The 13,596-nt window shown below is 39.0% G+C and overlaps 2 long non-coding RNA genes across 2 annotated transcripts; one reads left to right on the forward strand and one right to left on the reverse strand.

Annotated features, from left to right (window-relative positions):
* Positions 1–275: 275 nt before the first annotated feature.
* LOC149732000 (uncharacterized) lies at positions 276–3,320 on the reverse strand. The gene is made up of 2 exons (XR_016385508.1): positions 739–3,320; positions 276–430 (listed from the first exon to the last, which is right to left on the reverse strand). It is a non-coding gene; the product is annotated as an uncharacterized LOC149732000 (long non-coding RNA).
* Positions 3,321–6,793: 3,473 nt separating this feature from the next.
* On the forward strand, positions 6,794–12,210 carry LOC149732001 (uncharacterized). The gene is made up of 2 exons (XR_016385617.1): positions 6,794–9,069; positions 9,233–12,210. It is a non-coding gene; the product is annotated as an uncharacterized LOC149732001 (long non-coding RNA).
* Positions 12,211–13,596: the final 1,386 nt, after the last annotated feature.

Consider the following 13,596-nt stretch of genomic DNA (forward strand, 5'->3'; position numbering starts at 1 on the left):
TTTACTATGATATGTTCCCATTAGGATATGCAAGGAAACTTGTTCGGATCAAGTAAGCAGCAGTATTTGGAGACTGCAGAAAAACACAGAAGAAACAGATCCACCATCTGGTACAAGCGTTGTTTATTCAAAACAATGAAAACAATCCAATATTTAAATGTGTATTTCTAGTAATGTTGAATGTACTTAATTTAAAACAACATAAGTCTTGCATGAATCACATTTTGTATGAAACAAGACCATTCAAATGTACTTAATTTAAAACAACATAAGTCTTGCATGAATCACATTTTGTATGAAACAAGACCATTCAAAACTGAATGAAGAAATATTCTTGCTGTTGTTGAACTGTCACTATAATGTTGTTCACTTATACTTTTGATCAGTACTGTTGAACCTTTCTGTTTTCCTTTTCCAGTCATTCCCGTACCTATCGAACAAAGTTCTGATCAGCTGTGTAGCGATACTGTCTAAACAAAAGCCATAAACATGTGGTTGACCAGCTTTTTGGTATAAAGGCCAACAATAAATACTATATTAGTGTAAGTTGATTTCGCTAAATTTGTATTTCATGCTTGGGTCTCAGTCAAGAATATCCTATTTACAACATATATATATATGTGTTTACACAAATTTTAGCAAATTTAGGAAAAAAAGACAGTGAAACACTTTAACCAACAGACTTATTAACGTCACATTTTTTAATAAATGCTGTTCTTAGACTCTTAGTCAACCCACCAAATCGTGTTGTTGATTTGCTCAGCTTGACTTGTTTTACATGGTAGGTTTCCCCAACACTTGCTGGAAGTACAGGTTCAAGCTGGAAAGGCTCAATACCTATTGCTAGTGGACTAGGATCTTCACTTAACCACTTCATCAGATAAAATGCTTCTACATGACTATACATCACACACTTTTACATTATTGTTAACTGACAAATTTAATTAGTGTAATACTGTAATACACTTACAAACAATTGTTAAAACATAAACTAAAATCAGGACCACGGCAATATCTACGCATACTACTTAATTTAAAAGTAACAGAAAACGCTAAGTGAACGGTACACTACACACTCTGTTTTGCTGCAAACATAATTTCATTTTCCGCCAGCAAAGCCTAAATCAGCTGTTCGATTAGAACAGGATCGTGACGTAATTTACATCATAGTGCCCGCGAGTGACGCAACAATAGGCGAATTTTTTGGCACTTTTTAAGTTTTTTTGGCCAAATTAAATATTTTTTTGACAAAAAAATTCCACAGGTAGTATTTATTAAGTGTAAATTTTGATTTAAAACCAACTTGTATGAGCGTGGTCCAGACTCTTTAAGGAACCAGAATACGTCCCAATTACGCCTGCAAAGGATTGGAACGCTTACCAGACTGTAATCCCTCACATTCCTTCTGAAAATACTTGGATGATTAATGGGGAGTGGAACGAGCCTAATTGCTCAACAGTTAATAATCCTCCCACAATTGTAAAGTCACTCAGTACAGCGCCTACGTTACATGCACGTCCTCGTTTAAACCAGAACACAGCCGCATTTGTGCCCCCAGGCTGCAAATCTTCACGTAAACACTACGTCGAACCGGACAGTAATTTGTGCAACCTTAATGACCCGAGCTCAAGTGTAAACCATCTTTGAGCAAACAACGTAACGTAGATAAAATACTTATTGGGATCATAGTCGAGACGCTCAGTTGATTGATGTTGACAGTATAGACGCTTATTCAGTACAGACGGGCGGTCGTGACACATATCCTAATTATTCTGTACCTAATCATAGTGATTGTGACTCTATCCTTGATTTTTCTGTTCCTGTCGGCATAACCCAACCCATGTCTGCATCTAAGCCTGATTCCCCTAGGCTACTGAACTTTGACCATGACTACGTCGGCATAACCGAACCCAGGTCTGCATCTAAGCCTGATACCCCTAGGCTACTGAACTTTGACCATGACTACGATTCGTCATCTGATGACGAAATGCCTTAAGACTTTATGTCATAGGCTTCCAGTAAATTCAGTGGATCCTAATCACACTGCCTGGTCTACATCCCATGTTAATACAACTTCATCAGCATGCCATAAGCTGCTTGATTCCTTCCCAGACCTGACTGACGAGACTGCCTTCACACAGCCTGTTAAGCATGGTATTGTACATTGGATCGTAACTAATGGCGGTCCTGTTAGATGCAAGGTGCGTAGACTTGCACCTGAATTGGCCAATGATGTTAAAGCTGAGTTAGATCGGCTTTTGAAGTTAAAGATTATTAAGAGACATGTTTCACCCTGGTGTAGGTCCCATACATGTTGTGCCTAAGAAGGATGGTAAAATAAGAATGGTCCTTGACTTTCGTGCAGTAAATAAGTTAACTGAGTTAGAAATGCACCCCATTCCTCCATTCACGCAATGCGTGATATGTTAGACCGGAAAACAGTTTTTTCGACCCTTGATCTTAAATCTGCTTATCACCTGATTCCCATTGCAGAGGATTCCATTAATAAGACATGTTTCGTCACACCATTTGGAACCTTTGCATACTTAAGATCCTTTTTTGGTGCGCGTAACTCGGCACAAACTTTTTGTAGGCTTATGGCAGAGTGTCTACATGGTTTGAAGAATGTGTTTTCGTATGTAGATGACATACTTGTAGCATCTGAAACACCAGAACAGCACTTAACTGATCTGAAACAGTTGTTTGAAAGGCTTTCTGATTACGGATTGATCATTAACGCTGATAAATGTGTATTCGGAGCTGACAGTGTTTTGTTCCTTGGACACATAGTTAACAGTAAGGGAATCTCAGTTCTACCGGATAGGATTGACGCAATTGATAAACTTCCTAAGCCAAAGACCGTACTTGAACTGCAGCGGTTCTTGGGAATGATTAATTATTTCAGGTCTTTCTGTCCAAACATGGCAACAATACTGGCACCTCTGACTTCGATGTTGGAAAAATCAGCCAAAACAAAAAAGTGCTCAAAGATTCTGGTATGGGATGAGGTTAGTAAAAATGCCTTTAACAAAGCTCGTCGCGTACTGGAGAGTCTTCCTGCTTAGCAGTCCCACGTTTAAACGCACCGACGTACCTAACAACCGACGCAAGTAGCGTAGGTACTTGGTGCAGTGCTATCTCAAAAAATTGATGGAGAACTTAAACCACTGGCGTTTTACAGCAAATTATTAACGCCACATGAGAAAAATTACTCAACTTAGGACGCCGAACTGCTAGCAATTTATCGTGCAGTCGGACATTTCCGCTCAGAGTTACTTGGCCGTAACGTAACTGTCTTAACCGACCATAAACTGTTGGTACGTGGTTTTTCAGCTGACTAATCAAATATGTCACATAGACAGATCAGGATCAGACATTTCAGCTAGATATCACTCTTCGTGAACAGCAACGAATATCTAAAAGGGAGCGAGAACAAGGCTGCGGACTACCTGTCCAGACTCAACGCGTGTGTAGTCAACATCAATTATTAACGCCACATGAGAAAAATTACTCAACTTAGGACGCCGAACTGCTAGCAATTTATCGTGCAGTCGGACATTTCCGCTCAGAGTTACTTGGCCGTAACGTAACTGTCTTAACCGACCATAAACTGTTGGTACGTGGTTTTTCAGCTGACTAATCAAATATGTCACATAGACAGATCAGGATCAGACATTTCAGCTAGATATCACTCTTCGTGAACAGCAACGAATATCTAAAAGGGAGCGAGAACAAGGCTGCGGACTACCTGTCCAGACTCAACGCGTGTGTAGTCAACATCCCTGATCACGCGATCGACTACAAAGCAATGGCAGAAGTTCAATCAATGGACCAGGAGCTTCACGAACTGGCAGAAGTTCAATCAATGGACCAGGAGCTTTACGAACTAAAAGACTAAAAAGGTACCAGGTTCCTCTTTAGTTTTCTCATCAAAATATATCCCAGAACGTCGTTTTCCACTGATTGGGGACGTCAGCACCGGAATTTTTCGACCCTTCGTACCATGCACTATGCGAGAAAAAGTGATGGCAAGCTTGCATCAACTCTCACATCCAAGAGTGCGTCCAACTAAGGATTTGTCAGTACACGTTTTGTATGGCCTGGAATGCGGCAAGACATAAGCAAATATTGCCGCAACTGTATCGGGTGTCAAAAATGTAAGGTTGGACGACACACGATATCCCCATTACAAAGATACGTACCTCCTACTGATCGATTCTCAGCAATTAATATTAACATTGTAGGTCCCTTCTTACCCATGTCTCATGGCTATCAGTATCTCTTAACTATTATTGACCGATTCACAAGGTTCTTTCAGGCAATTCCAATAAAGGACATGAAATCGGAGACATGCATACTTTTACAGGCAATTCTCTACAACTGGATTGCTCTGTTCGGCGTACCCATAGAGATTTCTGCAGATCGTGGAAAATAATATCATGGAACACGATGTGTAGGAAGTTGGGAATCAACATGATAAGAACTACGTCATATCATCCAAGTGCCAATGGAGCCATTGAGGGAGTAAATTAGAACCTTAAAACCTCCTTAATGTTATGACAATCCCTTTGATTGGTACTTATACTTACCGTTCGTACTACTCAGTTTCAGAGCGGCTTTAAAAGAAGACTTGGGTTGTTGCAGTTCATCGGAACTGAAACAATGCGACTCCCAGGGGAATTCTTCGACGACGATGTACAAACGGAGCCTCTGAACGCGGATTTCGCAAAAAAGTTAACACATGCGTTAACTAAAGTGCGGTATACTAAAACTAGATTACCTGCCAATCGCCCAGTAATTATCGACAAATCATTACATGATGCCGCCACTAACGTTTTTGTACGTGAGGAGCGTTTGCAACCAGAGCTCACACCCACTTACTTTGGCCCAGTCTTTGTCTTAAAAAAGAACGAAAAGTTCTTCACCTTGGCGATGCCTCACGGAACAGACAATGTGGCCATAGTTCGCTTGAAAGCAGCACATTTAGGCAATCGTTACCAAACTCATGGGCTACATCACACACATCCACTAAACAACACTCCTAGCCCACTTATTGCGCCTGCGGCTACAGTCCTTAACAGGCATGACGATGGCACAACCGGTATAAGTAACATTAATCATGATACTTCCGCTACAGAACCCGTCATCGGCGAGGAATCAATTTTTCCTTCACGCATCACTAGAGCTGGTCGACGAGTCAAACGTCCAGCGTATCTCGAAGACTTTGAAGCATGAATCTACCAATCATCATCTGCCTTCTCCTGTCTGGAACCATTGCATCCCTTGACGAAGATTTTGGAGAACAATTCCAGCTATGCCATCCGGCATTAGCTCCGGGTGTATGTACCGCCTGCAAAAACTTGTATTCGTAAGCCAACGTACGCTGAAGTCAGGTGTTCTGCTTTAGTTTATGACCCTAACTCCGGCCTTACAAAGATCAAAGTATACATCTGTCGTAAATTGGTTACTTCCTTTCTGACAACATACTTTTTCTTTGGTAGTAAGACTAAAGAAATTGCTACCACTGACTGCCCAGCCGTTTCACATGAAGAATGTGCTGAATGGGCCAATAGCAAAGTTGCACGTGGCATTGGAGAACTTAATTTAATCTCTCCTAATGTCAGGTGTTCTGCTTTAGTTTATGACCCTAACTCCAGCCTTACAAAGATCAAAGTATACATCTACTTATAAATGGCCTACTAGTGCGTCAGGTTCCGTTTACAATGCTGAACTGGTCATAAGTGAAAAAACTTATGATTATTATCACAAAACCTTACGTCATGAGCAAATGCGACGTCACAGCAGGACACTGTATTACTACTGGTAATCGAGTATTTGTGTGGACCGTACCTCCTAAGATTAATTGTGTACCTCTTGACTCATTGGGTAATCACTCACTAAGTTTACATTTTCATGGGGCATATGATGAACACCATCATCCATACAGAATGGAGATTAAATCATTGGGTCTGAGTATACATGACGTAGGAAGGTGCCCGTAGCATTTTGGCTTGTTATGGCCGATACACTTTTTGTTCACAGTCAGGTTACATTTTTGTAACTGACAATTGCACCGGTTTTGAAGGGTTACAGGGACATAAGTTTGAAATGTCATCTGAGTTAATTGAGTCTGGTAATGGTGAAAATAGACACTTAATATCTTTTTTAGATGAAATTTCTGATTTAATGGCTGAATACAACGCTTGTTCACTACTCTGTATCGCTTGTTTGGGCTTAACATATCCTGGCCAGATCTTGTCTGAACTTACTCACCAGCATGTAGCGGGAATAGCCGTTGGTGATCTCATGGTACAAATATCATGTGAAAACGTAACAGGTCGGGGGTACTTAACAGCATGAAGCATGGTAATGAATTTTCTTCACGTCCTCTAGTAGCAGTAGTGGGTATGAATGGTACTTCAAGAATCACGCAATTAATGCGTGACGGCTTCCTTTATTTAGGAGTCAGATACAATCAGGCTTACCGACCAGGCCACATGGCTTCCTTTAAAATCCATGATTCTTTTTACCTGTTTAATGCGTGACGGCTTCCTTTATTTAGGAGTCAGATACAATCAGGCTTACCGACCAGGCCACATGGCTTCCTTTAAAATCCATGATTCTTTTTACCTGTTTGAGAATTATACCTTAACTCACATTGACAATCGAATAGTTCCCCTAATTCCCGGCCACATGGCTTCCTTTAAAATCCATGATTCTTTTTACCTGTTTGAGAATTATATCTTTACTCACATTGACAATCGAATAGTTCCCCTAATTCCAACTCATTGACTTTTCCGTCACCACGAAACACATACTGAGGACATTAACAATCTTCTAATCACTATTGCACAGAATAGCGAAACAAATGCACGTTTAAATGAGTATTTCATGGGGCATGACGGCACTTCTAGTGCTGAATTGGGTGTAGTTGGCCAACGCTTGGATAAAGTTGCACGAAATTCTTTCCTATCGGCTTTAACTAACATAACCAGTCCCATTTTAAGTCTAGCCATACTTGTCCTCCATTTTTTGTCCATGTTTTGGGGGGTCATTCTAACTATTTGGACGGTTAAAACTTACGGTCCAGCTTTATGTGGTTCAGTTCGTAGCAAAATTTCCGGAGGCACAGGTGAAGGACGGTCGCACCGACGAGTCAATTGAACTCGTTAATAGACGCCGAAACATGTACCCTAACTTATCGTAAAGATAATGTTAGACACAACATTTTCTTATTTAATTGACATGCATCACAAAACCCAATAATAATACAAAAACTACAAAACACTTACATAAAAAATAAATATACCCCTAACACAAAACGTTCCCTAACATTGTTACCACACACTTGTACAATATCCATTTTATACATATGTTTTTCCTTCCGTTTCGCCCTTAGCAACAACTTTTTTTCATTGTTTTTTTTTTGTTGTGGGTATAGATATGTAGGAACATTGCATGTTATTTCTTAATACTGCACCATTATTTCGCAATATTGCATCGCGAAGTTCTTGGAACGATAAAACGCCCACGGCCAGGACACTTATCGGACATTCCTTGGACGAACATGAACGACCAGAAACAAACGCAATCTCAAAAAGAATCCAAGGAAATACTTCAACTGCATCTGAACGGTAATGAAGTTCTAGGAACGATCGAGCGCCCCTAGCCAGGATACGGTCAGCTACTCTCATTGGACAATTAATGATCAGGCAACGCCCAAAAGAGAAGCGAGCGCAGATGACGAAAGCATGTGACGTCAGCTACAAAAAAACTATAAAAGGTTTGATACACACTCAATTAAGACCAACCAGAATTCATCAGCGAACTTAGATCTTAACCACTGCTTATACAAGTGGTTAGGCGTTCGAGTTTCTTAGCGTGATTGTATATTGCATCAGTATCGCCCTTGTGTTAATAACCGTGGTAATAAATAATCAACAAACCAGTTATATTGCTTGGTTAGTTAACCTTTAATCAAGGAGCAAAATTAGACTTAGCGGCAAGTCTCAGAACACGCAGCCACGCTAGCCGATCTCACATCGCTAGTCGCTAAACGCCAGCAATCAACAGCTGGCTCATAGGACCTTTCTGACGTCACAGTCACAACAAAGGACCGCGCCGCAAGTGGCATATACTTTGGAAAATGTTCCTGGATCTAAGGGCACACAAGACTTTATTTAATACTATTATATGGAATTATATAAGTAAACTGATTAGCGAATGTTTGCAGAGATGGTTTGTTCTTGGGTCTAAGGGCACACAAGACTTGGAATGATATAAGTAAACTGATTAGCGATTGTTTGCAGATGGTTTGACATAAGGCGGGTTCACACTAGCGCCGATGACTGGCGATTCGAAGAGACTCGGCGATTTTCTGACGTCACTTTCCTCCATCGCTAGCGATACGAGCGATGGAAAGTCGATTAGGAACAGTTTCTACTCTGCCGATTATCGCTAGCGAAGCATTTGGCGGGAAAATATCGATTTTGCGCGAACTCAAGAATATTGATTCCTTTTAAACGGCGATTTTCTGACGTCACTTCCTCCATCGCTAGCGATACGAGCGATGGAAAATCGATTAGGAACAGTTTCTACTCTGCCGATTATCGCTAGCGAAGCATTTGGCGGGAAAATATCGATCTTGCGCGAACTCAAGAATATTGATTCCTTTTAAAACTTAAGTGTAGATCTAGTTTGTGCGTAAATAAGAAGGTGAAAACTAAATGTTTGTTTGCAGAAATGCCAGTTTGCGAAATTATTGTCCAAAATTAAAATACCTAACGTATTTTGAGGCAGTTTACAGAAATGGATAAAGTCGATTTTAATGAAAACCTAATTAAAACCGTCCAAGATTATTCGGTTTTATGTAATACCGAATCACCTGGCTATAAAAATGATAAAATGAAGCAAAGTATATGGATTTCAGTTACAGAAACTGTGGGAGCAAATGATAAAAAGTGGTTCAGCAGCTTGTACGTCAAAAAAGTGGGAATTTTTCGACATGTAATCCTTCCTATCTTATCATCTCCGTGCAAACATGTAAGAGATGTTTTTGTTTAAAAACAGGTAAGAGCTAGCTAGGTTTTTGTGTTAGTAGCTGTACTCTGTACATAGTTTGTAAATTTAAAAGGTTCAATCTTTTTTTAATGTGTATAATTGTCCTAGTGTTTAAATAAATATATTTTTAAGTTTATAATGTGTATTTCATTTTCATCTTCCAACTTTGAAGATAGTACTTCGAGCGATGATTTGAATGAATTTGCAACAGAGAAAACTTTTAAAGGGGTGATCCTGTCATCATGGTCGGAGAACTTTTAAAATGCCAGAGTATGCCAAATATTTGCGACATAGTACTAATAATTTTTTACCCCCAACAACAACAAAAATGGAGTGTGGGCAAAATTTGTGCATTTTGGGCTATATTTCAAGCTATGGTAAAACGTGACAACCTCTCATACATGACGTCGAAACTAGAGTAAACCGTGATGTAAGTTTAATTATGATCTTTTATTGTGACGGCAATTCTAGAGAATGGGGTAATTTTATTGAAAATCCAAACGCAATTAAATATTTTTAATTAAATATTTGCGTTTATGCATTTATAACGCTTTAATCCCCACGTTGGGCGAATAAATTTAATTCAGCAAGAGTTCATGAACATAAACACTCGATCCGAAACAAAACTACCTAACACAAATACTTATTGTAATTGCTGACAAAAACAATCAACGCGCGTATTGATATGGTGTTTTGTGACGTAGGTAATAAACTCGTAACCAGTGTTTGCGTGAATCTTTCAATGTAGTCTTGAAAAAATACTAAAATACGACGCACGTAAAGGTTGTTAAATAACGACGCATGTGCCTCTAAAATTCAGGTCTGTTTTAAACCTCCTACATGCCTAATGATTACGTGTCAGTTGCTATTATGACGCAAATAATGAACGTGTGAATTGCTCTATTATGTCGTAATCAATTGCCAGGTCAAACAATCGCTATTATAATGCAGTGAATCCACGTGTTGCTATTTTGACGCAAATAATGAACGTGTGAATTGCCATTATGTCGTAATCAATTGCCAGGTCAAACAATCGCTATTATGATGCAGTGAATTCACGTGTGAATCCCTACTATTACGTAATAAACAGTCTGCCTGGTTGCCTAATGATTACGTGTCAGTTGCTATTATGACGCAAATAATGAACGTGTGAATTGCTCTATTATGTCGTAATCAATTGCCAGGTAAAACAATCGCTATTATAATGAAGTGAATCCACGTGTTGCTATTTTGACGCAAATAATGAACGTGTGAATTGCCATTAGGTCGTAATCAATTGCCAGGTCAAACAATCGCTATTATAATGCAGTGAATCCACGTGAAACTCGTAACCAGTGTTTGCGTGAATCTTTCAATGTAGTCTTGAAAAAATACTAAAATACGACGCACGTGCCTCTAAAATTCAGGTCTGTTTTAAACCTCCTACATGCCTAATGATTACGTGTCAGTTGCTATTATGACGCAAATAATGAACGTGTGAATTGCTCTATTATGTCGTAATCAATTGCCAGGTCAAACAATCGCTATTATAATGCAGTGAATCCACGTGTTGCTATTTTGACGCAAATAATGAACGTGTGAATTGCCATTATGTCGTAATCAATTGCCAGGTCAAACAATCGCTATTATGATGCAGTGAATTCACGTGTGAATCCCTACTATTACGTAATAAACAGTCTGCCTGGTTGCCTAATGATTACGTGTCAGTTGCTATTATGACGCAAATAATGAACGTGTGAATTGCTCTATTATGTCGTAATCAATTGCCAGGTAAAACAATCGCTATTATAATGAAGTGAATCCACGTGTTGCTATTTTGACGCAAATAATGAACGTGTGAATTGCCATTAGGTCGTAATCAATTGCCAGGTCAAACAATCGCTATTATGATGCAGTGAATCCACGTGTGAATCCCTACTATTACGTAATAAACAGTCTGCCTGGTTAAGAAAAAAAACATGATAAATATAAGGCTAAAACTACACAACGCAAACGTAAACCGAATGCTTGAAAAAATAATCTCGTTTGATAGATTTGAATCACCTTGGCGCCACCAATACTTTGGGAACCACTGGTTTAGCAAAACCAGTTGGCGGGCAAACAAAAAATTACGCATTTTTCTTTAACCGGCAATCTTGCTACTAAAAATCCGGACGTTACCACTCAAGAGGTATATTTCTACAATTCCGCTTTTCGTATAAACATTTTGACCTGATATTCACTTTAATACACAGGTTTTCATTTATTTGAAGATTAAACGAAATTGTTACGAAAATTTATTTGAAGATTAAACGAAATTGTTACGAAAGAATTAAAAAATATAAAACAGAAAAAACAGTACTCCAAAGACTAATTTGGCATCATAGAACTGCTGGCGAAGGTGTTTGCACGAACGGTTTTCTTTGCGACCCATGCATCGCCGATCTTCTGTATATCAATATCACCCTTGTATACATTTAAGCAGCATAGGTGGTTCAAACGGCGGTGAGACATGGAAGACCTTACTTAAATAAGTTTTTAAACGACGCAACACACTGAAAGTGCGCTCTGCTTCGCACGTTGTTGAAGGCAGTGTCATGTATATTCTTAATAGAACAAGTGTGTTCGGACATGTAAGTTGGATCGTCTCGTTTGTTCGAAACACTGCTGCAACGTCCGTGTGACATCATTGTACTGGCCTTAATATACCTGTTTAGAATATTTGCCTCATGTACCAAGGTGCCGGAAGTTATATGGCCTTCCAACAGCGACTCAACGGATTCGTAATCTTGGTTAGTTGAAGATTTTAACATTTAACTTTTATTGCAAATTGAAGTTCACTCGATGGGTACCTTTTCCTCTATGCCACTAACAGCCATTGAAAACAATTGTTCATAAATGCCGAAAAAATATTCCTCTACCCTATCATGGCCAGCATCAACCGTCGTTTACTAATGTCCCAACCTCATCTTCGCCCACATCAAAAATTTCTTTTTGTCTCTCATCTGTCTGTGATAAACGATAGAAGTAATGATCGCGTTCAGAGCAGAACGATTTTTCTGTAATCGTATATCATGCATTGTTTGGTCACTAATTCTGACGATCTATCAGTATTATTGCTTATTAAAACTGCTTCGTGGCATTGCCGGTGAAGCGAACTATCACGGTGTTTTTAGAAGCGATTTCTTTCCGCGCCTCCACTGGTAGCGATTCGTAATCATTTGTTTAGTTTTCGCTGGAACAAGATTTTCATTAACCGCTTTGGTACAAAGTTTGCAAAACGCAAGCTTTTTGATTTTGTCGTAATTTAGGCAATCAAATTCTCGCAGCCAAGCTTCTTTGAAAACCCTACCGTTACAAATGTTCCTGTTTTCTATAACCGGTGACGTCTTTATAGTCACCGGTTGGACATTTTCGCGGTCGTTTACTAATGTCCCAACCTCCTCTTCGCCCACATCAAAAGTTTCTTTTTGTCTCTTATGCCTGTCATAACAATATTTCTATGCCTAATGCCCATCATGTATCAGTGTAGATCCCGATTTTACAAATTCAATGCACAAATTTTCTATATATATTCATCAATAATTGCATTCACAGAAACTGGGTCGTGTTGATCTATATTAAATCAATAAAAGATGACCATTTACATTGATAACAATGAAGAAGGATATGCAATGCCGATAAAGGAAAATGAAACACACCCACAAGCAAGAAAAGAAGGAGGAAAAATAAGCAACGATAACACAGAAAATTTGAAAGAAGCATTACATAGTAGTGGGGATATTAAAGAAATGTCTTGCAAAAAATGATGATAATGCTGGTACATTCGGAAAATATGTTGCAGGCAAGCTGCGCTGTTTTTCTGATACAAGGAAAGTAGTGCGTCGAATTCTTCAGGTTATATTTGATAAAGAAATCCAAGAAGAGCAAAATAAAAAACTGTAAGAAATTTCAGTTTGTTCTCATTTATTCATTCTTCGATCCTCCTTTAGGTTATATTTGATGAAGAAATCCAAGAAGAGCAAAATAAAAAACTGTAAGAAATTTCAGTTTGTTCTCATTTATTCATTCATTCTTCGATCCTCCGAATACTTGTTTACATTCTGTTTTTGTGTTCCCTTTTAAGTGTTTAGTTCCTTGTTGGATTTCTCGTTAGCCGTTATCAGCTTAACTGAACAGTAGTAGAAGTCTGCATATGTAGTATTAGTGGTGCTACGAAAACGTAACCAACAAAAATCAAGTCCAACCACTAGTAGTAATAGAGAAATATATTTCGCCTAAAGGGCATCGTCAGTCTCTGCAAAAGAAGCGTATAAAAATATAGCAAAGTAATGGATTGGAGAAAACCAAGGAACACAAACACCTGCATCTACGAACAATAAAAACAACAGAACGGGAGAGGCACGCTGAACAAACAGAGGAAAGCAGAAAGGTGTAAAAGGCGAGGAAGCGAGATAACGCAGGAGCGTGCGTCGGATAAAGTAATCGGATAAAGTAATAAGGCGAAACGGCAAGTAAAATAGACAAGATGGAAAGTAAAACGCGACCAAAAGCAAA

Source organism: Ciona robusta, chromosome 8 (assembly GCF_009617815.1).
Source record: "Ciona robusta chromosome 8, ASM961781v2".
NCBI lineage: Eukaryota > Metazoa > Chordata > Ascidiacea > Phlebobranchia > Cionidae > Ciona > Ciona robusta.